Below are 26,927 nucleotides of genomic sequence, written 5' to 3' on the forward strand. Positions count from 1 at the left end.
ATCCTTTCACCATGAAGGTTTCCAATCAAATTGACGATTATTAAAACAATGAACTGCAGCTAACCCACCAAATAGCTGGTTCCCCAAATCCTGCTGCTCATCCATACCTTGATCCCGAGCCATTGGTGTCATCCCTACCCTTCCATTCTCAACATGGTTTTTACCCACTGCTGCTCTGATTCCATTGATTATAGCAGATTGGCCTAGCCCAACACCACCGGAATTATGGTTGACTATTCCATTCTCCACAAAACTGTTGTCACCATTGAGAACGGTATTGTTGGTAACATTCCGTTCACACTCTTCAGTCATTGCCTAGAGTGCCAACCCCAACCCTAGAACCCGTGGAAGTAAATTGGCTAGACATTAATTCATGAATGGTTTTCTGAACAGAGCTTTGTGATTCGCACGGTCAGTTTCACCAGTAAGAGCAGGCTGTTGCGTGGGCATATTCCCATGAGAATTAGCAGAACTCATGTGACTAGAAGCTGCCAGGGCACCATGACTAGCATCTAGAGGATTATTATTAGGCGAGGGTGTTGGTGACAGAAATGAAGGATTTGAGTGTGCCTGTGGTAACGTATTCGAGGAACGAGGAGAAAGAATCTGAACAGGATGTCCAGCATAGGGACTGCTTGCATTGTTCGTAGAATTCTGCTGCCTTGAGTTTATGGAATTCTGTTGTTGAAGCTGAACGGTAGCAGCAGATGGTGGTGCAGATGCTGCATTAAGAGAGTTATTTACATTATCCACACCAGCAACCTGCATCCTAGAACCCTGGTCAGAACTTTGATCACTATTAGAACTCTGAGCAACCGTTTGTTGCTCCGGTGTCTGCTGCTGCTGTTGTAGTCATTCCTCAGGCTGTTCAGCTCGATCATGAAGAATACCAGATGAAGTCATGGTTCTATGAGGGAACTTATCCAAACTCTGCAGAAATATAAAACAAATGAGATTGAAGACATTAGTTTTTTTTCCCCATTCGGTTTTATTATTATTATTATTATTAATATTATTATTATTATTTATTATTATTATTTATTATTATATTATAATTATAATATTATTAATATTATTATTATTACAGGCCCAAACCAGAACCCAATTATAAATGGGTACCCAGAAACCCAAAACCCAACCTAGCTACATAACCCTAAACCCAACTAAGGTTTTAGCATATTCACCCCGCTGCTCCTCTTCTCAGCCGTTGGATCTAACCTTGATCCAACGGTCTAGACAGTTCCAGCAAGAAACCCTAGGGCTATGATACCCTAGGGCAACGCGGCCGTCGTTTTTTTTTTCCGCCGCTACACTCCGTTTCAGCCGCTGCCACGTTCAAACCGAAGGCTCCAAAGATTTCAACTCCAGCCGTCCACGTCCTAGTGATAGGGTGAGTCACCACATAGTTTGGTGACTCACCGAAAGGTGGTCTTTTAACCGGTCCGAAGCAAGTGCCGGTGATGGTTATAAAACCATCGATCGAACCTGTAAGAGAAGACCACGAAGCAAGCTAGAGAGCACACAACAACCATAAACCATCAAAATATCAAGAAAAAATAAAGAGATACTTACCGAGGAAGCCACACCATCACCTGAGTAACCACGCGTCTCTACGCGCCACCATAGCAGACGAAATACCGAAAGTATTTCCTTAGATCTAGGAAAATATGTGGTTTTTTTTAGGACAAAAGGAGGTCGGAATCGAGTTTAGGGTACTCAGATCAATTATTTAGGGTAGTTTGGTAATCTCCGACCACCAGAGACGGTGGTCGGCGGCGGTGATCGACGCCGAAGAACAATGGCAGGAGACGGTGGTCGGTGGCAGCGATCGGCGCTGGAGAACGGTGGCCGGCGACTGCCGACTTCCTCTGGTTGGAGGAATTTAGAGAGAGGCGAGAGAGTTTTTTAATCTCTCTCAGCTAGAGAGAGAAGAGGAAAGAAAAAAATGAGAGAATGCCTCTTAAGGGCCGGCCATATTAGGGTTTAAATACCCCTTCCCAAACGACGTCATTTTAGGGAGGGGTATATGCGTAATTTTAAATGGGTAAATTATACCCGCTGCCATCCCATGTCTGTAAACTTTTGTTTTAGTCATTGAATTAAACTTATAATCCTTCTGATTCAGTATTCAAATTTTATTTACATTATAATTTAGTCATTAACATAATTATATATATTTTAGGTAAAATAATAGATTTAGTCCTCATAATTTTAATAATTAATATTTTAATTTGAATAGCATGTTTTAATTTATTTTAATTTTAATTTGATATTTTAATTTGATATAAATTTATTTTAGTCACTAAATTAATAAATTGGTAAAATAGCATGTTTAGTCACTATAATTTTAAATAATTAATTATGAATTATGGTATTTAATTTTAATAGGTTATAATTTAGTCACTAATTTTAATATTTTCATTTATTTTTAATTACAAGTTTTATTGTTTTTTATATTTAAATATATAGTTTTAATTTTATTCATTGTTTAGTTATATTTTAATTTTATATGTTTATTTTTAATATATTTAATTATTATTATTATTATTATTTAGTCATATAATATATATATATATATATTTAATAAATAATATTTATTTATTTATTTTATTTGTTTTCTATTAAAATCCTATTTATAAATTTAATTTTATATAAATTACTATTAAATTATTTTAATAATGTTTTAATATTTATTTTTCAATATTAAGAAAGAGCGGCCTTAAAATAACTAGATGTCAATTTTTCATATTTTTAAATAAATAAATATCCTACTTTTTATATATATTAATCTATTTTTTTAAATGTTTTATTAATATTTATTTATTTTTTGATATTAAGGAAAGAGCTGTCTTAAAGCACCTAGAAGTCCTTTTCTGATATTTCTAAATAAATAAATATATTATTTGTATATATATAAATTAATAAATTTTCTTAAAATTATAGTAATAAATTTGAAATAAATAGGATTATAAATTAAATATATCTTTGAATTTTGAAATTTCTAAAATAGAGACAATTTATAATTAATAAGTACCAATTTTGGGCATTATAGGGGTGCTAATCCTTCCCTAAATATAAACGACCACGAATCTTTTTTTACTAAAATTTTTTGTTATATGCAGATCAGTTTATCTTTTAAAATTATGTTTTCTTCAAAGCTATTTTAAAAGATTGTTTTTAGGTATTTGACCTAACTAACCCAAAGGGTCAATGGCGACTCCCAAAATATTTTATTTTAAATCAAAATCATTTATTTATTCATTTTAATTTTCCCACCAAGTAAAAATTCGTACCCGGGCGAAAACCGGTTATGACAACTTGGCGACTCCGCTGGAGACTGGTCAAGCTTTGAAATTAATTATAAATTGTCTATATCAATTAGAAATTAAAAATACATATTTATTTAATTTATAATTCTTTTCTTTTGAAATTTTTATTACTTATGATTTTCATAATATTTATTATATTTTTTTATTAATGTTTTTATTTTATTTTTAGATATTAAATTTCATTTGTTTGTCAAAGGTTTGAATATTTCTCCTCACACACAACACTTGCATTGCATAACATAAGCTTTATAATCAAGTTTGTCTCTTTTAAGTGGGAGTGAGAGCGACGTCTTCGTGAGAATTTATTCTTTGTATCAGACCTAGTAAGTAGCTTTCGGGGTTCATATACTCTATGTCTTCGTGAGAATTTATTCTCCGTATCAGGCATAGAGAAATGTGTCCCCTTGAATTGAACTCGATCCGCTTAAGTCTGTAGTGGACTAGGATTGAGGGTTGGTAGCCCAAGGGGCACTAACAAGGACAATTCAGGTACCTTTACTCTTAGAACTGAAACTCTGTATATAGTAAACCCTATAAACTCTTTCGATCTGAAGCCATGCCAAAATTTTATTCAAAATAGGTGTACACGATTCTAACTTCTTCATTTTTATTTATTTACTTCCCTGCTAAATAAATTGCATGTGAATTTAGATTATTTAAAGTATGCTATATAGAAAGTATGTTTAAATAGAAATATTTAGGTAAACATTATTATTAAATTAAAATTTTCTTTCTTTATTATTTGAACTAATTCATTTCTTTTATGTTTTCTGATATTTTTGTTGTTTGCATAGCATCATACATGATTAAAGGTATTGTTCTTCAAGTTAATCGTCTCATTGGAAAACCTTCATCTATGGATAAAAAGTGTTCAAATCAAATAGTTCCAAACTCATAAGTAAGACAGTGGTCTGAGGACTTACAAAGACAAGGAGGAGACAGTCTGCAGGATGATTATGTACTGATTTAGCAAGTTATGCTCCGGTTTCTCTAAAAAGAAATGATATGTAAGATTTGCGAGGCATTTGGGAGAGTTGGGATTCAAATAGAAAGCTGCAGTTCTATCAGTCTTACGGGGACATCCCATATTTGCTCTATGTCAAAGTTGATGATGACTTGCTTCGAGCCCTGATTCAATTCTGGAATATAATTGCTTCACATTCAATAAAGAGGACTTGGTTCTACTATTGAAGAGTACACAACTTTGCTACATATAGAAGGGGCTTTGGAGAATCGAATTTATTCAAGGTCAGTTAAAACTCAATATTTCCGAGTTAAATTAGCAAAGATTGCAGGAGTACGAGAGGAATGGGTAGTGGCCCGTACGAAACAAAAAGGCGAGGGCGAAGGCATAGCCTGGACCAACATCAAATAAATTATTCAAGTCATCTAGATGATAAAGTACGATTTGATCTCTTGGCTCTGGGTATATATGGTATGGTCATCTTCCCGAAAGCATTGGGATACATTGAAGCTGCAATAGTATATTTGTTTGAGCAGTTACAAAAAAAGGTCAATCCTGCTTCTGCAATCCTAATAGACTTTTCGATCTTTAAGCACTTGTAGAAGTCTGGGAGGTGGACGATTTTTGGGATGTGCACAATTGTTATATGTATGGATCTGTAGCCATTTTTGGAGGACAGAAAATGTCTCTTACCGTCGCTTTAGTACGTACTACTCACCATTGAAAGAGTTTCTAGAGCAAGAATGGCCGAAAGAAGTCACGAAAGACATGTGGATAAATGCCCTTCGAAATTTGCAAAGCAATGACATTGTTTGGCGCACCCCGTGGCAAATTCAAAGGGAATTCTTTTACAAATGTGGTGACTACAACTGGGTGATGCTGCTCAATTTGTGGGGAGGAATTGGATATGCACCACTTCTGGTTATAAGACAGTACGAGGGTCGTCAATTTGTTCCTGTTACTGCTCGGTTACATTCGTCTGAGTTCGCCTTTCATAGGAAAAATTACAAAAGAAACATCATGGATGTCGTTAAAGCTTGGAAAACAACTTTCTGTATTCGAGCCAAAGCAGCAAAAGTAATGTTAACTCCTGATTATGAGGAATGGAGATCTGTCAGGAAAAATGAAAATATTCCTCTACCAGACCAAAATGAGGATATCTCTATGGTAGATCGCATTCGGGTAGTCCCATCAGAGATAGAAATCCTGAAAGCTTAGTTTGAAGCAAAAGAGAGGGTTGGTTGAAAGAGTTAGAACAAATGCGTCGAGATAAAGCTATGTTAGGCGTTGACGTTGACTTTCACTCAGCACAATGTGCAATGCTGAGGGAAAACAAAGAAAAAGTAGATGGTGAGCTCAAAAGCCTTGAGAAAGGGAAGCAGGAAATAAAAGATCTTGAGGTTGATAAAAGGGAGCGAATTATAAAGCACAAAGCTGAAAGTCGAGAGATTATGAATGAAATGAGGAAAGAAAGGGATCGAGCCAAAGAATTAGAAGATATGAAGAATGGCATGTTTGAGGGATTTGAGGTTGAGAAAAATATCATATTAAAAGGATTTGAAGCTGAAATGAACAATATGATTGCTGAACTTGAAGTTAGGGGCCAAAGGATTGAAGAGTTCGATGTTGAAAAGGAAAAATGTGATTTTGAGAGAAAAAAACTTCAATACCATACTCGAAGTAGAGCAAGATGTGGCTAATAATTGGATGCAATGATGTAGAAACAAGAATGTGCAAATCCAAAAGCTTAATCAAATGACACAAGAAGCACGAACAAAACTTGAAGATGATATGGATCAATCTAAAAAAATACAGAGTTTAATGCTTACATCTTGCAACTTGAAGAATCATTATTCCAAGAAAAGGTTCATATAGGACCTAGTGATCTCAAAGAGAGTTATGAGGAGAACGCTTCACTACGAAGACGTATCCGAGATCTCAAAAATACTTTGCACATTTGTCAAGTCAGAATCACTAAGTTAGAGCAAACTCTCGATGGAACTAATGAACAATGGCAAAAATCTACTAATTTCTATGAAGAAAGAAGTGAAGAAAGAAGTAATATGGTATTTGAGGCCATGATACAAATGAGTGAAGTTGCCAGATATATTGGGGAGTTAGCTGCTGAAGCAAAGATTATTGAGCATCACATTAATCCAGTTTCTAAGTTTGGAAAGAAGATGTCATGGATGATGAAGGAAATCATAGAGCTTAATAGGAAAGTTATGTCGTATATGTAGTTATGAATTATTATATAGAAACTTTTGTATGCCGATGGAGGTTGTTCTATGACAGTTAACTTTTTGGGATCAATACCTTTTGCATACATTCATTGCATTATTTTATTTATGTATAATTTTTATTTTACATTAAGATAAACATTCATTAAGTAAAATTTGAAAAAATAATATCAAAAGGATTTTCAATCGCAGTTACCCTGGCCAAACGAGAAATTCAACATCACTACGGTACTAGAAAAACGACTAAGAAAATCATGGAAGATAAAATACAACGTCTCGAGGAACAACATAATAAAGAACAGGCAGAAAATGAGAATGAAGTTAGAGAAAATTGAAGCCAGCATTGCAAACTCACAAGAAAGTTTGATGCAGAAAATAGAGGATATGCTCAGAAAGCAAGCTACTATTGGAAAAATTCATGAAAATCCTGTATCTTTCGACCAGGAACCTATGTATCCTTTAGGTTTCTCGCCGGAACCGGCTTATCATTCTGGCATCACACCTGTGCAAATCCATGCTCGCAAATTGGTAATTCAATAGACCAAACCAAATGAAAATCAACAAATGGATCTCGCGTCTTCAAGCAAAAATCCGCTTAGATCAGACGTGAAAGATAGGAGATTTTAATGTTGAGCATATAATTCTAGATTTGAATGAGTTGAATGAGAAAGAAAAAACCAATGAAGAATTGACTAGACAGATCAAGATCTTAGAGGAAAGAATAAAATCCATAGAAGTAACTGAATCGTTCTATGAGTTTGACACGCCAGCGAATTGAGTTTGGTCCCGGACCTAATCCTCCCCATCAAGTTCAAAGTTCCTGAATTTGAAAGATATGACGGTACTATATGCCCTTCGTACCATATAACCATGTTTTGTCGCAGAATGGCAGGACATGTGAAAGACGAGAAATTGTTAATTCATTGCTTTCAAGATAGTTTGGCAGGACCAGCTTTAAAGTGGTATACTCAACTGACTAAAGCCCACATTAGATCATGGAAGGATCTGGCGAAATCATTTCTAGAGCAGTACCACCACGTTACAGATATGGTCCCTCATAGATGGACTCTCCAAAACTGAGAAAAAGAATAATGAAACATTCAGACAGTACGCCCAGAGATGGCGTGATACAGCGGCACAAGTTCAGCCACCACTATCAGAAAAAGAAGCCACATGATGTTCGTCCGCACTTTAAAGGCTCCATACTTAATCCATTTAATGGGGAATGCAACCAGAAATTTTGAAGATCTGGTCATTTCTGGAGAACTCATTGAGAATGTCATGAAAAGTGGCAAAATTGAATCAAGTGAGGGGTCTAGTTCAAAAAGACCCATGTATCAAAAAAAGGAGAATGAAGTTAACAATGCGAACGCCTACAATAAGGATACCTCAAAAAGTGTTACGATAACCCAACCAATGGTCAAGAAGGAAGAAACAAACACTAATCGAACGGAATCCAAAAGATCTAGCAGGGAAAATGAAAGGCCTTCTTTTACACCATTACCAATACCCTACCCTAAGATCTATGATTCGCTGTTAAAGGAAGATGCCATACGGCCCTATCCTTTAATTCCCATACAACCACCATTCCCTCCATGGTATGATGTAAAAGCACATTGTGTTTATCATGAAGGAATTACGTGCCACTCTATTGAAAATTGTTTGGCATTCAAAAGGGTGGTCCAAAATTTGATTAATACTGGAAAATTGGAATTCAATTCACCAGCTACATCAAATCATCCGCTGCCAAATCATGGAGATAAAAACATGAACGCATTTCAGGAAGAGAATAGAAGGAAAACAAAAACTGATGTCTCTGAAATTAAATCTCCCTTTGGTTGGATATTTCAACAACTCTCCCTATCTGGTATGATGCAGCAACAATTCAAGCCAAAGCATAATGAAGGCGAAAATTATTGTGAATATCATCAAGAAAAAAGACATGTAATTTAATTATGCCCTGAATTTAGGGATTTGGTGCAAAAACTGATGAATGACAAAGAGATAGAGTTCTTTGAAGAAGAACCATGAAAAAGAGAAGATGACGTTTGCGCATCAGAAGATTCTAAACCTAAGAAGAGAACAAGTGATCCTGGGATTATCACTATGAAGTCATCTACAGTGAATCCTGCTCCAACAAAGTCGAAAGTGGTTATCACAACTCCTTTACCATTTCCATATAAGGATACCCGCAAGGTACCTTGGAATTATACTACCAATGTTTCAATAGTAGGAGAATATGTTTCTCTGGAAAATACAGAAGAGAAAGCATTGAGTATGGATTCAACATCTGAAGCAGTAAGTGAAGTCGGATTCTTTACAAGAAGTGGGAGGTGTTATTTTCCCGAGACATCGAATGCATCAGAACAGGCAAAAGCAAAGGGAAAAGCTACAGTGATACCCCAAAAGGTATTTGATGATGAATCCCCGCCAACAGTCAATAAGCCCGTAACAGAGAAACAAGCGGAAGAATTTTTGAAATTTCTGAAACATACGAATATAGTGTGGTTGAGCAGCTACATAAACAGCAAGCGCGAATTTCAATTCTTAATATGTTGATGAATTCAGAAGTACACATAAATGCTTTGATAAAACTTCTTAATCAAACATTTTCCCTGAAGATATATCTCTCAACAAGCTTGACAGGATTGTGGGGCATATAGCTGCTGATAATACATAACGTTCACTGATGATGAAATACCTGAAGGTGGAATAGGATCAGTGAAAGCTTTGAATATTACCACACATGTCATGGCCATGTGTTGCTAGGAGTACTAATTGATAATGGATATGCTCTTAACTTGATGCCACTGGTCACACTGCAAAGGATGTCGGTGGATAAATCGCACATGAAGAATTATCAGAATGTAGTGCGAGCTTTTGATGGCACTCAAAAGGAGGTGCTAGGAAAAATGGAAATACCACTGTTGATAGGTCTGAGTGTACAATATTGACTTTGTGGTAATGGATATCCACCCTACATATAATTATTTATTGGGCTGGCCATGGATTTATTCTGCAGGAGTTGTTCCTTCTTCGTTGCATCAGAAATTAAAGTTCGTTGTTGACGATCAACTGATATGTAGGATCTGAGCAAGAAATCATTGCTTCTGTAACAAGTGATGCTCCGTATATTGAAACCAATGATGATGCTCTTGAGTGCTCTTTCCGAGCTTTGGAATTTGTCAATGAGACCTTTATTGTGAGGGAAGCAAAATTCCACATCACAGATTGTCTGATTGCACTAAGATGACTGTACGACGGACTTTAGACATATGAGCTAAAACTGGGAAAGGTTTGGGAAAGAATCTTCAGGGAAGTTCAGTTATTGTAAGCATGAAGATGAAGAAATTTCGTTTTGGGCTTGGATTTAAGCCTAATTTTCAGCAAAGGAACAAAGAGATGAAAAGCTGAGGTGAAAATAGAAGGGCAAGATTGAAGGGAGAATAAATTCCTTGGGAACGCATGTCTTTCCCTCATCTGAAGTACACATTCAAATCCAGAGGAATGATTAATGTTGAACAACAACTTGTTGATGCTCTTAAAGAAGAAAAGTTGACAAAAGATCAAAAAGTAGTTGAAGAAGCTATGGGAGGATTATTTATCAACATGATCACAAATGACCACAAGACTGACAAATACTTGGCTGGAATTCGCCCTTGCCTTCCTAGTGAAACGCTAAACAATTGTACTGTTGAAGATCTCCCTGTAGTTTTTAGTATTAACTCAGAGTAATACTCAGAACTAATCTTTTATGCTTTAGCCGAAGAATATAAAAAGTTTTTGTTATCTTGTAAGAGCAATTATGTTAAGTTCACTTAATATCAAATATAAGAAGTTTTCTTAAAATTCTCAAATGACAATCATTCTTTATACCTTACATTTTTTCATTCATTATTTCTCATTCTTTATATTTATTTCATAAATTTACTATATCCATTCGAAAATATGTCCGATTTAAATTTACAGGTGTCACAATGTTAATAGCATGATTATTCCTAAATTTAATCATGAGATAAATTTAGAGCGACCCATATATTTGGAGGAAATCAATGAGTGTGATGATGAAGTAGAATGTAATGTTCCTACCGAATTGTTAAGACTGGTAGAAAAAGAAGATAAACAAATCTTACCTCACAAAGAAGAGTTTGAGACTGTAAATCTGGGAACCAATGAATAAATGAAAGAAGTGAAAATTGGCACTACTTTGTCAACCTAGATAAAACAAGAATTGATAAATCTCCTCCAAGAGTTCAAAGATATCTTTGCATGGTCTTATCAAGATATGTCTGGTTTGAGTACGTATATAGTGGTGCACAAACTTCCAATCAGTCCAGAATATAAACTTGATCAACAAAAGCTCAGACGAATAAGGCCAGAAATGTTGTTGCAGATTAAAGAGGAAGTAATGAAGCAAATTAATGATGGATTCCTACAGGCAGCCAAATATCCAAATGGGTAGCCAACATAGTTCCGGTACCAAAGAAGAATGGAAAAGTTCGAATATGTGTGGATTATAGAGATCTTAACAAAGCTAGTCCAAAAGATAGCTTTCCATTACCTCACATAGACATATTGGTGGACAATACTGCATGACATACATGGTTTTCTTTTATGGATGGCTTTTCAGGATATAATCAGATAAAAATGAATCCTGAAGACATGGAAAAAATAACATTTGTAACCATGTGGGGCACATTCTGTTACAAAGTAATGCCATTTGGATTGAAAAATACAGGGGCAATGTATCAAGAGCAATGGTAACTCTATTCCATTACATGATGCATAAAGAGATTGAAGTTTATGTGGATGATATGATTGTCAAGTCCCGAACTGAAGAAGAACATATTCAAAATCTAAGAAAGCTTTCCCAAGATTGAGAAAGTAACAATTAAAGCTCAACCCCGCTAAATGCACTTTTGGGGTAACATCATGGAAGCTTTTGGGATTTGTATTCAGCCAAAAAGGAATCGAGATTGATCCAGATAAAGTAAAAACAATTCAAGATCTTCCATCACCTAATATAAAAAAAAGTTCGAGGCTTTTTGGGGAAATTAAATTATATATCTCGATTCATTTCCCAATTGACTGACAAATGTGATCCAGTGTTCAAGTTACTTTGAAAGAACAACCTGAAGTCTGGAATGATGAATGTCAAGAAACTTTGGATATTATTAAGAAATATTTATCCAATGCCCCATTTTAGTATCACCAGTGCCTGATAGACCGTTAATTCTCTACTTGTCAGTCTTTAAAAATTCGATGGGATGTGTACTGGGACAACATGATGAATCTGGAAGAAAAGAGAACCATTTATTATCTGAGTAAGAAATTTACTGATTGTGAAATTCGATTCCCACCAATATAAAAATTATGTTGTGCCTTGGTGTGGGCTACTCGAAGACTCAGACAATACATGTTATATCTTACCACTTGGCTGATATCTAGACTTGATCCGTTAAAGTTCTTAATGGAATCACCAGCTTTAACAGGCAAAATGGCTAGATGGCAGATGTTATTATCCAAGTTTGATATCGTATATGTTAACCAAAAAACGATAAAAGAAGTGTCATAGTTGATTTTCTGGTCAGTCGTGTATCAGATGATTATCAGTCTCTGAGTTTTAATTTTCTAGATGAAGATTTGTTATGCATATCCATGAATGAAGAAGTCAGAACAAATGATGAATCCTGGAAGCTTTATTTTGAAGGAGCATCCAACGCCTTGGGACGAGGAATTGGGGCGGAGTTAATTTCTCCAGAAAATATTTATTATCCTTTTACAAGCAGACTGAATTTCTTTTGCACCAATAACATGACAGAATATGAAGCTTGTGTCATGGGATTGAAGGCAACCATAGAAAGGAAAATTAAATTTCTCAAGATATATGGAGATTCATCGTTAGTGGTGTATCAATTACGAGGAGAATGAGAAATAAAAGATCCCAAATTGTTGGAATACCGATATTTTACTCTCGAATTAGTGAAAGAATTTGAAAGAGTCACCTTCAATTATCTCCCTCGAGAGAAAAATCAAATGGCAGATGCTTTGGCTACATTAGCTGCTATGTTTCAGGCAAATAAGAAAGTTGATATGATGCCGATTAAAATGCAAGTATATGAAATTCTTGCACATTGCTACAGTGTAGAAGAAGAGGTGGATGACAAACCATGGTATTATGATATCTTGCAATATATCAAGTATCAAAGTTATCCACAAAATGCATCTGAGATTGATAAAGAATATTGAGAAGAATGGTTGATGGATACTTTCTTGATGGTGAGACTTTGTATAGAAGAAGCAATGATCAAATGCTATTGAGATGTGTAAATAATAGCGAAGCCAGAAGCATCATTAAAGAAGTACATAGTGGGATATGTGGAACACATGTAAATGGTCTTTCAATGGCTAGAAAAATAATGAGATATGGATATTATTGGGCCACCATGCATACAGATTGCATTGATTACGCAAGGAGATATCATAAATGCCAGATATATGCAGATAAGATTCATGTACCTCTATCACCTTTACATGTAATGACTGCACCTTGGCCATTTTTTATGTGGGGAATAGATGTCATTGGGGCAATCACACCAAAAGCATCAAATGGACATTGTTTCATCCTAGTGGCAATTGATTATTTTACCAAGTGGGTTGAAACTGCTTCATATGCCAATATTAAGAGGTCTACAGTTTGCAAATTTATAAAGAAAGAAATAATCTGTCGATATGGGCTACCAGAGAGAATCATTACAGATAATGCTCTGAACCTGAACAATAAAATGATAACTGAACTTTGTGCACAGTTTAAGATAAAGCATACAAACTCAGTGGCATATCGTCCAAAGATGAATAGGACAGTTGAAGTAGCAAATAAGAACATCAAGAGAATCATTACAAAGATTACTGAAACTTACAAAGATTGGCACGAGAAGTTACCTTTTGCCTTATATGCATATCGAACTACTGTGCGAACATCTACTGTGGCAACACCTTTTTCTTTAGTCTATGGAATGGAAGCAGTCTTATCAATTGAAGTTGAGATCCCATCACTTCGAATCTTTAGAGAGGTAAAATTGGATGAGTCTGAATGGATCCAAACTCGATTTGATCAATTGAACCTTATAGAGGAGAAGAGATTGAAAGCTATTTGCTATGGGCAGATGTATCAGAAAAGGATGATGAAGTCTCATGACAAGAAATTACATCCGAGAGAATTCCAAGAGGGTGATCTAGTGCTGAAAAAGATCTTGCCTATACATAAAGATTTCGTGGGAAATTGATGCCTAATTGGGAAGGGTCATATGTTGTAAAAAGAGCCTTTTTCAGAGGAGCGTTGATCTTGGCAGAAATGAATGAAAAGTTATGAGAAACCCAATAAACTCAGATTCTGTCAAGAAATATTATGTTTGAAAATGAAGAAAAAAAAAAAAAAAAAAAAAAATAGAAAAGGAGGGTCAAGATGAAAACTCGCAAAGGGCGTCTTGCAACTAAAGGAAGGATTTGAGTTGAAAACCTGAAAGGGCTGCTCAAATGCATGTTGATATTAGGCATCTGGCAATTAAACCCTCTTAAGAGCTTGATATTTTGGGAGGAACTTTACATCTACAAGCATTCTGGCAACGTTCAAGATCTTCTAGACATAAGCTTACATCAGTGCTCTAAATTATATCAAGTTGATTAGTTTAGAAATACTTATGCTAATAATTTGTTGAGTCATTTGAATTTTTATCATTCCTATGTTTTCCATGACTTTGAATGCATTTCTATCTATATATTAATAGATTCCAAGTTTATCTTTTTGAAATTCAATTTATTTTGAAATTCAATTTATTCTTTTATATAAACATCAGGCAAATGGATTAACATAATTTTGAAAGCAAAAGATTTATGGCTATTACTTTATGTTAATACTTTTAAGTGCATGGAATCCAAAGTAAGTCTTATCAACATTTGCAATCATTGTTGAAAAGCAAACCAGTTATTACCATCATAGAGTCATTTGGAAGAAAGTAAAACAGAAAAGCAGAAAAGACATTCTGGGCAGAAGCCACAGGAAATGATGAATTTGTTGTCAAATATTTTACGATCCAGTAATTACGGTGTTGAACCAATGTTATGATCATATGGTGTTTCCATTTATTGATCCGAAATGAAGTTTGTCTTCTTCAACACCAAAATTTGAAGTGAGATATGATGAAGATTTTTTTCCACAGAATGGAAGTTGAAATTTTAACAACAAGAAATTAGTGGAGCCAACTAAGGTTGAACGATAGTTGTTGTTAAGCATCTCGATATGATATGGTCCAAGTTGCTTTGTTTGAGATCTGATTAGATGTGGAGACATGAAAGGAATTAGGATAAATACTCCTTATGATTTATTTCAAGAGTCAAATCAGAACATATACTACTCTCTTAATTTACATACTAAGTTTGGCATGTCTACATCTACATTCTTTAAAGATGATAGATTCTCTCTTAAAAGATGATAAATTCTCTCTTCAAAGATGATATATTCTCTCTTCAAAGAAGAAAAATTTATTGGATTTCTACACAAGTCCAAACAAAGAAAGCTAGTATTATCCATGATAAAATGGGGGGGGCAACAAGACCATATTCTGACAGCAGCAAGAATTTCGTGAATGAAACATTTCTTCTGAGACTTTAACGTAAATGAAGCACAAGGATAGAGTCTCTTCCAAAAAAGAGAATACCAGCTTAAAATGATTTTGACTAAGTGAAAGAAGACCGAGTTGGCCACTTTGAAATCAAATAAAGATGAACTTAACATTTATGCATTATATTTAGACATTTGCAAAATATGGGCATTTTCATTCATTTTATATATATTGAATATTTGACAGGAATTTCAAAGATTTTAGCAAAGATTCGAATCCATCATTCAATGGATCAACATTTCCGGAAGAGTTCATAATGAGAAGAACTCATCTGAAGAAGGAAAAAGAAGTTCATAATGAGAAAAATTTGTTCAACCTTTTGCTTTAATTCATCACTCGATGGATCAAATTTTCTTGAGAAAGTTCATAATGAGAAGAACTTATCTGAAGAGGAAGAAGAAGTTCATAATGAGAAGAACTTGTTCAACTTTTTGCTTGATTCTATCACATAAGGACATAGATCAGCATCAATATTTCCAGAAGTGTTCATAATGAGAAGAACTCCTCTGAAGAAGGAGAAGAAATTCATAATGAGAAGAATTTGTTCAACCTTTTGCATGACTCTATCACAGAAGGAGATAGATCATCATCAACTTTTCCAGAGAAAGTTCATAATGAGAAGAACTTATCTGAAGAGGAAGAAGAAGTTCATAATGAGAAGAACTTGTTCAACCTTTTGCATGACTATATCATAGAAGGAGATAGATCATCATTAACATTTCCAGAAGAGTTCATAATGAGAAGAACTCATCTGAAGAAGGAGAAGAAGTTCATAATGAGAAGAATTTGTTCAACCTTGCCTTAATTCATCATATGAAGCTGAATTAACAACCCCTCTTTTGAAAATCAGTATTTCCAGAAAGAGTTCATAATGAGAAGAACTCATTGAAAAAGAAGAAGAAGTTCATAATGAGAAGAATTTGTTCAACTTTTTGCTAGATTACAACACAGAAGAAGATAAATTGTCATCCCCAGTGGAAAAGTTCATAATGTGAAGAACTAATCCCAAAGAAGAAATTGTTTAACATTTTCATCCTAATCAAGTAAAGTCAAATGAAAAAAAAAACTTATTGTCTTTTCATCTTTGCCCTATTCTCGTTAACACAAGAATAAGCAAAGAGGGGCAGCTGAAGGCATTAGTTTTTTTTTCCATTCGGTTTTATTATTAATATTATTATTATTATTATGGATTTATTTATTATTATTATTATTATTATTATATTATAATTTTAATTATAATAATATTATTATTATTACAGGCCTAAACCAGAACCCAATTACAAAAAGTACCTAAAAACCCAAAACCCGGCCCAATACATAACCCTAAACCCAACTAAGGTTTCAAAATCTTCACCCAGCCGCTCTTCTTCTCAGCCGTTGGATCTTACCTGACCCAACGGTCTAGACGGTTCCAGTAAGAAACCCTAGGGCCACGCGGCCACCATTTCTTTTGCAGCCGCTCCACTCCGTTTCAGTTGCTGCCACGTTCAAATCGAGGGCTCCAGAGATTTCAACTCCAGCCGTCCACGTCCCAGTGATAGGGTGAGTCACCACATAGTTTGGTGACTCACCGAAAGGTGGTCTTTTAACCGGTTCGAAGCAAGCGCTGGTGGTGATGGTTATAAAACCATCGACCGAACCTACAAGAGAAGACCACAAAGCAAGCTAGAGAGCACATAACAACCATAAACCACCAAAATATCAAGAAAAAATAAAGTGATACTTACCGAGGAAACCACACCATTACCGGAGTAACCACACGTCTCTACACGCCACCATAGTAGACGAAATACCGAAAGTATTTCCTTAGATCTAGGAAAATATGTGGTTTTTTAGGACAAAAGAAGGTCGGAATCGAGTTTAGGGTACTCGGATCTATTATTTAGGGTAGTTTGGTAATCTCCGGCCACCGGAGACGGTGGTCGACGACAGCGATCGATGTCGGAGAACGGTGGCCGGCGACTGCCGGACTTTCTTCGGTTAGAGGAATTTAGAGAGAGACGAGAGAGTTTTTTAATCTCTCTCAGCTAGAGAGAGATGAGGAAAGAAAAAAAAAATGAAAGAATGGCATAATTTTAAATACCTCTTCCCAAACGACACCGTTTTGGGGAGGGGTATATGCGTAATTTTAAATGGGTAAATTATACCCGCTCCATCTCATGTTTGTAAACTTTTATTTTAGTCACTGAATTAAACTTATGATCCTTCTGATTCAGTATTCAAATTTTATTTACATTATAATTTAGTCATTAACATAATTATATATTTTTTAGGTAAAATAACAGATTTAGTCCTCATAATTTTAATAATTAATATTTTAATCTGAATAGCATGTTTTAATTTATTTTAATTTCATATTTGAATTTGATATAAATTTATTTTAGTCACTAAATTAATTAATTGGTAAAATAGCATGTTTAGTCACTGTAATTTTAAATAATTAATTATGAATTAGGGTATTTAATTTTAATAGGTTATAATTTAGTCACTAATTTTAATATTTTCATTTATTTTTAATTAAAGTTTTATTGCTTTTTATATTTTAAATATATAGTTTTAATTTTATTCACTGTTTAGTTATATTTTAATTTTATATGTTTATTTTTAATATATTTAATTATTATTATTATTATTATTAGTCATATAAATATACATATGTAATAAATAATATTTATTTATTTATTTTATTTGTTTTCTATTAAAATCCTATTTATAAATTTAATTTTATATAAATTACTTTTAAATTATTTTAATCATGTTTTAATATTTATTTTTCAATATTAAGAAAGGGCAGTCTTAAAATAAATAGATTTCATTTTCTAATATTTTTAAATAAATAAATATCCTACTTTTTATATATATTAATCTATTTTTTTAAATGTTTTATTAATATTTATTTATTTTTTAATATTAAGAAAAGAGTTGTTTTAAAGCACCTAGAAGTCATTTTCTGATATTTCTAAATAAATAAATATCTTATTTGTATATATATAAATTAATAAATTTTCTTAAAATTATAGTAATAAATTTGAAATAAATAGGATTATAAATTAAATATATCTTTGAATTTTGAAATTTCAATAATAGAGACAATTTATAATTAATAATATGAATTTTGGGCATTATAGGGGTGCTAATCATTCCTTAAATGTAAACGACCACGAATCATTTTTTACTAAAATTTTTGGTTATACGCATATCAGTTTATCTTTTAAAATTATGTTTTCTTCAAAACTATTTTAAAAGATTGTTTTTAGGTATTTGACCTACCTAACCCAAGGGTCAATGGCAACTCCCAAAATATTTTATTTTAAATCAAAATCATTTATTTATTCATTTTAATTTTTCCGCCAAGTAAAAATTCGTACCCGGACGAAAACCGGTTACAACAGAAATAACACGCGCATTCAGATGTTAAGCCTAACGTAAGAACAAATAAATCTAAAGCTACAAACGTATATATTCTTATTCCTTATACACTGTAATCATTATTCTGCAATCATATTGGAAATAAAGCAGAGTGTTTTGCATCAGATGGAGCAAGTCTTTAACAAAATAGGTTCATAATATGAGCTAGAGAAGCTACTAAAGAGAATGTATTCTACAACAGAATTAGACCATTATTACAAGAGGTATGGAGAGATGGAAAGAACAGTTATCCTGTATGTGCTAAAATTACCTAGTCGTTTGGACATCAAATTGTACCTATTTCAATTAAATATACAAATAAAGACGTAATTGCTTCAAACTTATTCAGTCTTAATGGGTCCAAACTTGTACTAGTGACCCCTCAAAGATTGATTTATGATTTCTTGATTCTTTATCTAGCATTTTGTATTAACCACGATCTTAGGCTTCGACATGACTTGAACAACTTTCTTCTTTCTCTCTAATTCCTTTTTAGATTCATGTTAGTGCAAAGTTATTAGCCTAACCATAAATTAATGCTACTGATGAGCTTTCAATTTCCTTAAGATGCTTGTGACCTTCGGCAAGCAAATATCATCTGCTTAAGTACAGAACATTATAAGTTGACAAGAAGGCCTATAAACTCACATCGAATATAAGATAAGCTCAGTCAGTAAAACTGATGCAATGAAAAGGCCACAAAAAGATCCCCCCCCCCCCCCGAAGGCTAAAGGCTTTAATGACCTACACAATAGATTGATTAAAATGTATTCTAGCTTATCTACACAAGAAAAATGGTTTCTCAAGAAAATCTTAAGTGAAGATTTAATGATGGCTGGATTAGCACCTTCAAACATTTGAAATTATATATTTACAAAAAAATGCAGCTGCGAAGGTTAAAAAAATATAAATTTAGCAAACTTACCCATGGGCCCAGTCCTTTTTTTCTCTACTGTAATCAATCAAGTCTTTCATACTATTAACCACTTCAGCTATCTGTTTAAAGAAAAAACAAAACATTGCATTATGAGACTATAAATTTCAATACAATGGTTCTTTAAGGAGATAAAACTGTAAAACTCATCTTCACAACTTAGTTTTTCCAAGTCATACCATGATAACAAGTTCAGTCAACAATGTACATCACAATGACAGTATTACACTTGGTCTTCATAAACGCTACTGCTATAGAACACTCTGGTGATGCAAGTACATTCAATGCCACAAGAACTTTAGAAGATTGTGGAAACACAAAAATTGTAGTAGGAAAAATTCCAACGTAACATGAAACAATATCAAGGACATCGATGATCAATCTGACTTAGAAACAAAAGGAAATTTTGGACAAAGGAAGAGCAATCTTTAAGTACAGAGAGATAACACAATTAACCATCAAAGCTTTGTTAATCTGGCAGTGATTCAGCTTTCCTCAAAAGAACTAGAAGCATTTGCTGGCTCTTTGATCAACAAAATTGTTTTACATTTTTCCAGTCTTTATCCAGCAGCCAACTGGGAGAAAGACCCAAGTACAAGATTGCACAACTTTCTTGTCAACAAACTGTAGCACAAAAAGAACAAATAAAATTTTCAGTTTAGAAATTAGAACAGTAAGAAACAAAGTGCAATTAATACAATATATACAAAATAGACAGAACATAGTGAGAAAAATTCCAAAATATATGAATACATCTCCCCAGTATCCAAATTTATAGTAAGTAGAAGCAGGAAATCACCTGAAGACACCGCATATATCTCTTTGTATAACCCAGATCATTTACCAATGGCACGTCCAAGGCTTTTGCCAATTCCCGAGCTGATGCTACAAACCTAAAGTTTATTAATAGTGAATTAGAAATCAATGCAAGCAGTAGAGGTCACACATATAACTTTTATTATTTAAACCAAAAAAAAAAGGATGAATCTACAGCAAGTCGATTCCATGTCCATGCACATTGCCCAAGCATGTGTGAGTGTGGGTGTACCAAGATTCATAACCAGGATCTTTATAAATGGAGCATCAAGCATAAGTGCAAAGAGACTAAGGGTGTGTTTGGTTGAGGGAATGTGAGATTCCCATGGGAATGGACCCCACATTCCCTGTTTGGTTGGCCGGGAATGTCATTCCCGGTAATCTTACATTACTAATAGTGAATTTTTTGAGGTATATTACCGGGAATGTCATTACCTCCCTTTACTTGGGTATTGTTGGATTACCTACGTTTTGGACTAAAATGCCCTTAATTTTTTTTCCCCAAAAATATTCTTATTTTGTCATTGAATAATAAAAATTTACGAATGTTAAATTACAAATTTATCCTTAAACTATTTTAGATTTACAAAAAAAAATCTATAATAAAAATTTTATATGAAGTTCAGGGGTTAAAATAAAATTTTACCCTTTCATTAAACTTTTTTATATTTTCAATTTTGTAAAAAAATATATATAAATTTTATGAATTTAAATTTTTTAAATAAATATATAAATATTTTCCAACTTGTTAAAAAAATAAATATATAATAAGGACAATTTGGTTAAATATATATTCTAATAATCTTTTATTTCTTTAACTAAATTCGGTAATCTTACATTACTACTAAACCAACCAAACACAAAATACAACATTCTCAGTAATTCTATTCCCTGGTAATCTTATATTTCACTGATAATCTTACATTTCATAAATCAAACGTATCCTAAGAGTGTGCTTGGTTGAGTGGAAAAGTAGGAGGGAAGAAAAAGCGAAAAGAAAACAAATTTTGAATGTAGGAAAGAAAAGTGAGAGAGACAATCGTTTTCTATCCTCATGTATAAAAACAAATCATTTCAAATTGGGGTGAAAAGGGGAGAGAAAATGAAAGCTAGTTCAAAATTATGTATTTCCAAAAGCTTTGTTTTCTTTCTTCTTTTTTAACTCAACTAAACAATGAATGGAAAGAAAATTACTTTTTCTTTCAGTTTTTACATCTTTCCTATCAAGCACATATTGGATGACAAAAACACTCAAAACAGGCGGGTTCTGACTTCTGACATGTTTGATAGGGTCATTTTTAAAATCGGGTGTTGGGTCAGGTTTTTTGTAAAAAAAAATTAGGGTCACGTTTGGGTGAAACCCACCTGCCCCAATATATTTACTAAAATACCCTTTTTCCTAATATTCTAATTATTTTCAAATAATATATTTAAGTGTTTTTGTTAAAATTCCTGGGGTCGGGTTATGCTTCCACTATGTCGGGTCGGGGCAGGCAAAAATCTGCCATGTCACATTGCCATATCTAAGCACATCAACGTAAAGAACAAATATATTTTTCATCTTTCTATTTTTCTACTCCAATTTTCCATCCAAATTTTCTTTCACTTAACCAAGCAAAGCAAAAATTACAATCCTCAATCCTATGAAACAAGCAAAAACGATGCCGATTAAGGGCAAGTGTGAACACAAGGAACTTTGGACTCTCAGTTTTTTTTGAAGCAAAAACTATGTTGTCTTTTCTTCATTGCAAACATTATTATTCTGAAATTTTAGGTTCACTAGAAGTTGAAGATCTGAATTTAAGATCCTCATTGTAGGTTCTTGTGTTATTTTATTTCATTTTCAGTTCAGATAACTGTGCAGAAGTTTCAACAATCATCCATAAGGACACCCGTCCTGACTCATCTAATTAAACCCTAAAACCACATCCAATTGTTTTACGTCCCCAAGGAACAAACATTTCCAAAGTTTTGTTGCCTACGATGCGTTTGCACCAATGGCATGCCCTTGCATACCATGAAAGATATATTTATAAGCAACAGTTCCTAGTCATAAGTCATAACTATACCCCATATAAGAATCCTCTGCGACACCTTCATAGCAGATCATCTAACTAAGAACACCAAAAGTATGTCCTCAAGGAAGAGCAAGTAGGAACAAAGAGGTTTCAAACCGTATATATTTTCAAAGCTGCAAACCAGATGCTATTTTCAACTATCAGAAATGAAGTGTATTGCAACCAAACGAAACAGAAAATGTTTTACCCAAATGACAAGAATTTCCAAACAAACACAGTTGGCAACATCAATGTATGTGTTGTGATTGATACAGCACATATGCCTAGGTCATCAGCAAGCAGAACACATATGGCATGCACACTCTATAAGAGTAAAAAGGAAGAAATGAGAGAGTTACCAAGCCAACCACCAAATAGAAATGAAAGAATAGTCCATTCAATCAGAAAAGGCACAATAATAAAGATCGTACAAGTTACAGTTATTCTGCAGCTCTGGAGCAGATAAATCTGTTGCATTTTGAGTTGCTGCTTGACACTTTTGAGCGGCAGACCCAAGCTGACTAACGTGCACAACCCACATTACTACCATCAAACATGATCAGTACCCCCAAACAAGTAGCAATAATACTCTTACAATCCAAAAAAAAAAAAAAACAGTAAAGATTATATTAAAGAGAAAAGGATTTACACCTGATTTTAGAGAAGATAAGAGAGATGAAAATCCAGCATCATTGTTCATAGTTGAGCGTGAGAAACGAGCTTGTTTTAATTTGGTAAACAAACCTAATAAAGTAAGCTCAAAATAGTTCAATTTTATCTCAAATCAAGCTCAAGCTTTTAAAATGGAATTGATTGACGTGGACCTGAGTTTATTTCTGAGCTGAGCTCAAGATTCTTATTGTTTGGGTTAGGCTAGGCTCAATTACACCCCTAATAAACAACAATGAGATTTTAAGAGATCATAACAGTCTTTAACCACCATAGAGACATAGACTTGTATTATCTTTGAGAGGACGAAAATGACGGAATGTTATATGCTGCCATGAAGAGTTTCACTCACACCGCTCTATTTGATATAAATTAAATCAACCAGGCTCCATAGGTTTCATACAGTTCAGGCATACTATGCACAAGTCAATAGCATATATGAGACGTTTTCAAGCAATATAGAAAATATTTGATCACAACTGAGGTATCAACAATTTTCTAGGGATGAGTTCTTCACGGCGCCGAGCACAAAATTCCCAAGAGCATATCTGATAAAAGGGGAAAAAAGAAAGAGCAATGAACAAAGGGGCTGTTTGTTTACTTCAGAATGATTAAGCGCTGAATGATTCAAATGTTGAATGATTCAGAGGCTGAATGATTCAGAGGCTCTGAATGGTTTGACTCTGAATGTGACATGTTATTTGATAACTGGCTCTGAATGATTCAGAATGTACTTCTGTGCTGAATCATTCAGCACTTTTTTGCTGAATCAGTCAGCACTGTTTTGCTGAATCAGTCAGCACTGAATCATTCAGAGGTGCGAAACAAACGCGCTGAATGCTGAACGGTTCAGCATTCAGCGTTGAATGGTTCCATTAAGAGGCAAACAAACAACCGTAAGTTAATAAGACCTCAAAATTTTCAAAGTTAGTAAAAAACCATTACTTCATCTTGTAACCTTCAGATCTGGTGAGAAAACTACCCGAAGCTGACCATCACGAACAACATGAAGTTGCTCAAAAACACTTTCTTGTATTGCTTTTGCGTAGTCCAACACAATATGGCCGGATGGATCCTGATGCTCACGGGCATATCAATGTATAAAAGTTCTTCCAAAGTACCACTCTCATATTTAATTTTGAAAAGCCTAGGGAGAACCTCGAAAGTCGCCTCTAAAAGCACAGTAGAAACATATTAGATATTTAAGAGTGATTAACATATTAACCTGAAGAAGCAAATGCATATTAATTTAGGCCAAATTAAGACGACAATCAAGTACGTTAACAACCCCAAAGAAAGATGGCAAACTTGTAGATTAACCATAACCTTAAAGACAGATGAACAACAACAAAAAAGGGGGAAAGGGGGTATAACATACCAAAACCACGACCTGGCTTCCGATTGCATATTCCACACTGCCATACATCCTGTAACGTTTTTCCAAGAGTTCAATTATCGTTTGCATTCATACCACACTATTAAAAACAGAAATAACACAACAGGCAAAGATACTGATGACATCCACAGGCCCAAAAAACTGAATAGAAATTTCATTTTAAGCCTACACTTAACAAACATTAATGAGGGGACATAACAACTAACAAAGATAAAAATTTAATTATATAGAAAGTCTAGAAGCAATCTACTTTAGTTTTGCATTTCAAGTTGTTAAATTTTAATATTTTACTGTTAATTAATACATAGTAATAATTAATGATATTGAATAAAAGTTTCACTTTTTTTAGTCAACATACTCCTAAACCTAATTAATCTCTAATAATTAATAAACGAGGGGCCCATTTTTTTTTTTTCGAATTTTTTAATATTAATTAAAAAAACTCCCTTCTCCGAACCCTGTTATGTTTCATCCTTGATGTTGTCGATATCTCATGTCATGTCAATTAATTTTTAATAGATTATGACGAGTTTGGAATATATAAATAATCGATTGAATATTTCATAATTTTGAATAGTTAGAGAACTCAATAAAATAGTTTCTAATAGTTGAAGGAACATTTTGTAACTTTTGATAATCGAAGATTCAATACAACAATACCATATAGTTAATGGATCATTTGTATATTTACCAAAATTAAATGAATATTAATTTCGTCGATAACGTGGTTTCTTTTTGAGTAAACTATGCATTTAGTACGTAAATTATATATTTTAGTATATTTTACTATCTAATTTTTAGTTTTTTTAAAACTATATCTAAATTTTAGTTTTTATTTCATTTTAGTACATATTAAAAATTATCGCTAAGTTTTGAAAGAAATTAAAAATTTAAGTACTAAAACTGACAAAAATTGATAATTTAAGTACTAAATATATTAAATTTTCAATGGTAAGATATTAAAATAAACAAAAACTAAATGTCAAATATAATTTTAAAAAATTAAAATTTTAAATACTAAAATAAATGAAAGTTAATAATTTAAATATTAAATACGTAATTTTTTTTTTCCCTAGAAAATTCAACTGCCGTGCAATTGTAGTATATTTGCTAACATCATTAACTTTTAATGAGAACATGGATAATTTGTAGTCTTTTTGCTATTGGATAATCTGTTTGGGTGTAGTTTTAATCCCAACTATATTTCATCCTCTATTTATATATATTAAATTTCAAATAAAATATTTAATGTGATTATTATCTTCTAAATATGTATAAGAAAATTTAGTATTAACTATTAAAAAGATATAAATATATATAAATAAGCTGATTAAGCAATCGAGTTGGCGCAATAAATCCGAAAAGTGGGTCCATCTCCATCCCATCCCATCTGCCAACAAGCAGTCGTCGTAGTTAGTACGCCAAACTTTAAGTCAACGAACTACCGCTCATTGGTGACGTGGCAATCATCTCCTCGTTTTTCCTTTCTCAGCCACGTTAGATCCTTCGTTAAAAAGCAATCCTTCTTTCGTCCCAGTTTTCAATTCCATCCTCTCAAACGACGGCCTGTCACAAACGCCCATCCTCACAGCCTCACTTGGATCTCGCACCTCAGCAGCTACTTCCAACGATCAAAGCCACGTGGATCATAAACAGAGTGGCTCGAGGTCTTGGAATTAAAAAAACCTTGTCTGTCACATTTTGGGTTATTGCTTTATAAAAGAAAAAGAGAAAATAAATTCTTTTACCCAACCGCCTTAAGCAAACATTTGGTTTTCGTTTTCCTTTCGTCCAAACTCTTTAATTGTTAAGTCATTTCTACATGATCAATTCCATTTCTCGGAATTGAAAACCCCTGATTTTTAGTGGGGAATTTCGACGATAGGTTTGAGCCTGCCTCTCTCTTTTATTTTCAAAAAGTCATATTATCTCCCTCGTATTCTTCAATATTTATGTTATTTTTCTTTTCTTTTCATGTGTTTTTAGTTCCGTTAGGGGTTTATTTTCATTCAGTGTAATCGACATTCTAGGGTTTTCTTGCACTGTTGCACCTTCTTTTCCCTTCTCTCTTGTTTAATTCTGTCAATTGTTAACTGCTTTCCTTTTCGATTGCAGTTAGGGCTAAGTAATTTTCTTGTTTCTTTTCGGGGAGAATTCAAGAAAAATGCTGCTCTGATTGTTCGCCGTACCAACGATAGGTGAGTCAAATATATTTCTTCACTTCTTTGCTTTGCCTTGCCTTGCTTTGGTGGCCCTGAGATCATTCAATTTGAGGAATTACTTTAAAGTTGATAAGCTTAATTGAACCTACCATGATTTTCCTGAATATTGATAAATTGGGGGCATATATAAAACAAATGTTTGTCTCTTAGTGCAGGAACTTTTCTAGCTAAGCAATGGATCTCTGAATGTTCATTCTCTTTATGATGGATT

General features: G+C 33.6%; 1 pseudogene; it reads right to left on the bottom strand.

Annotated features, from left to right (window-relative positions):
* Positions 1 to 366: 366 nt before the first annotated feature.
* On the bottom strand, positions 367 to 24,619 carry LOC120154336 (annotated as a pseudogene).
* Positions 24,620 to 26,927: the final 2,308 nt, after the last annotated feature.

The sequence above is a fragment of the Hibiscus syriacus genome, unplaced genomic scaffold, assembly GCF_006381635.1.
Source record: "Hibiscus syriacus cultivar Baekdansim isolate YM2019G1 unplaced genomic scaffold, ASM638163v2 tig00111128_pilon, whole genome shotgun sequence".
Lineage (NCBI taxonomy): Eukaryota > Viridiplantae > Streptophyta > Magnoliopsida > Malvales > Malvaceae > Hibiscus > Hibiscus syriacus.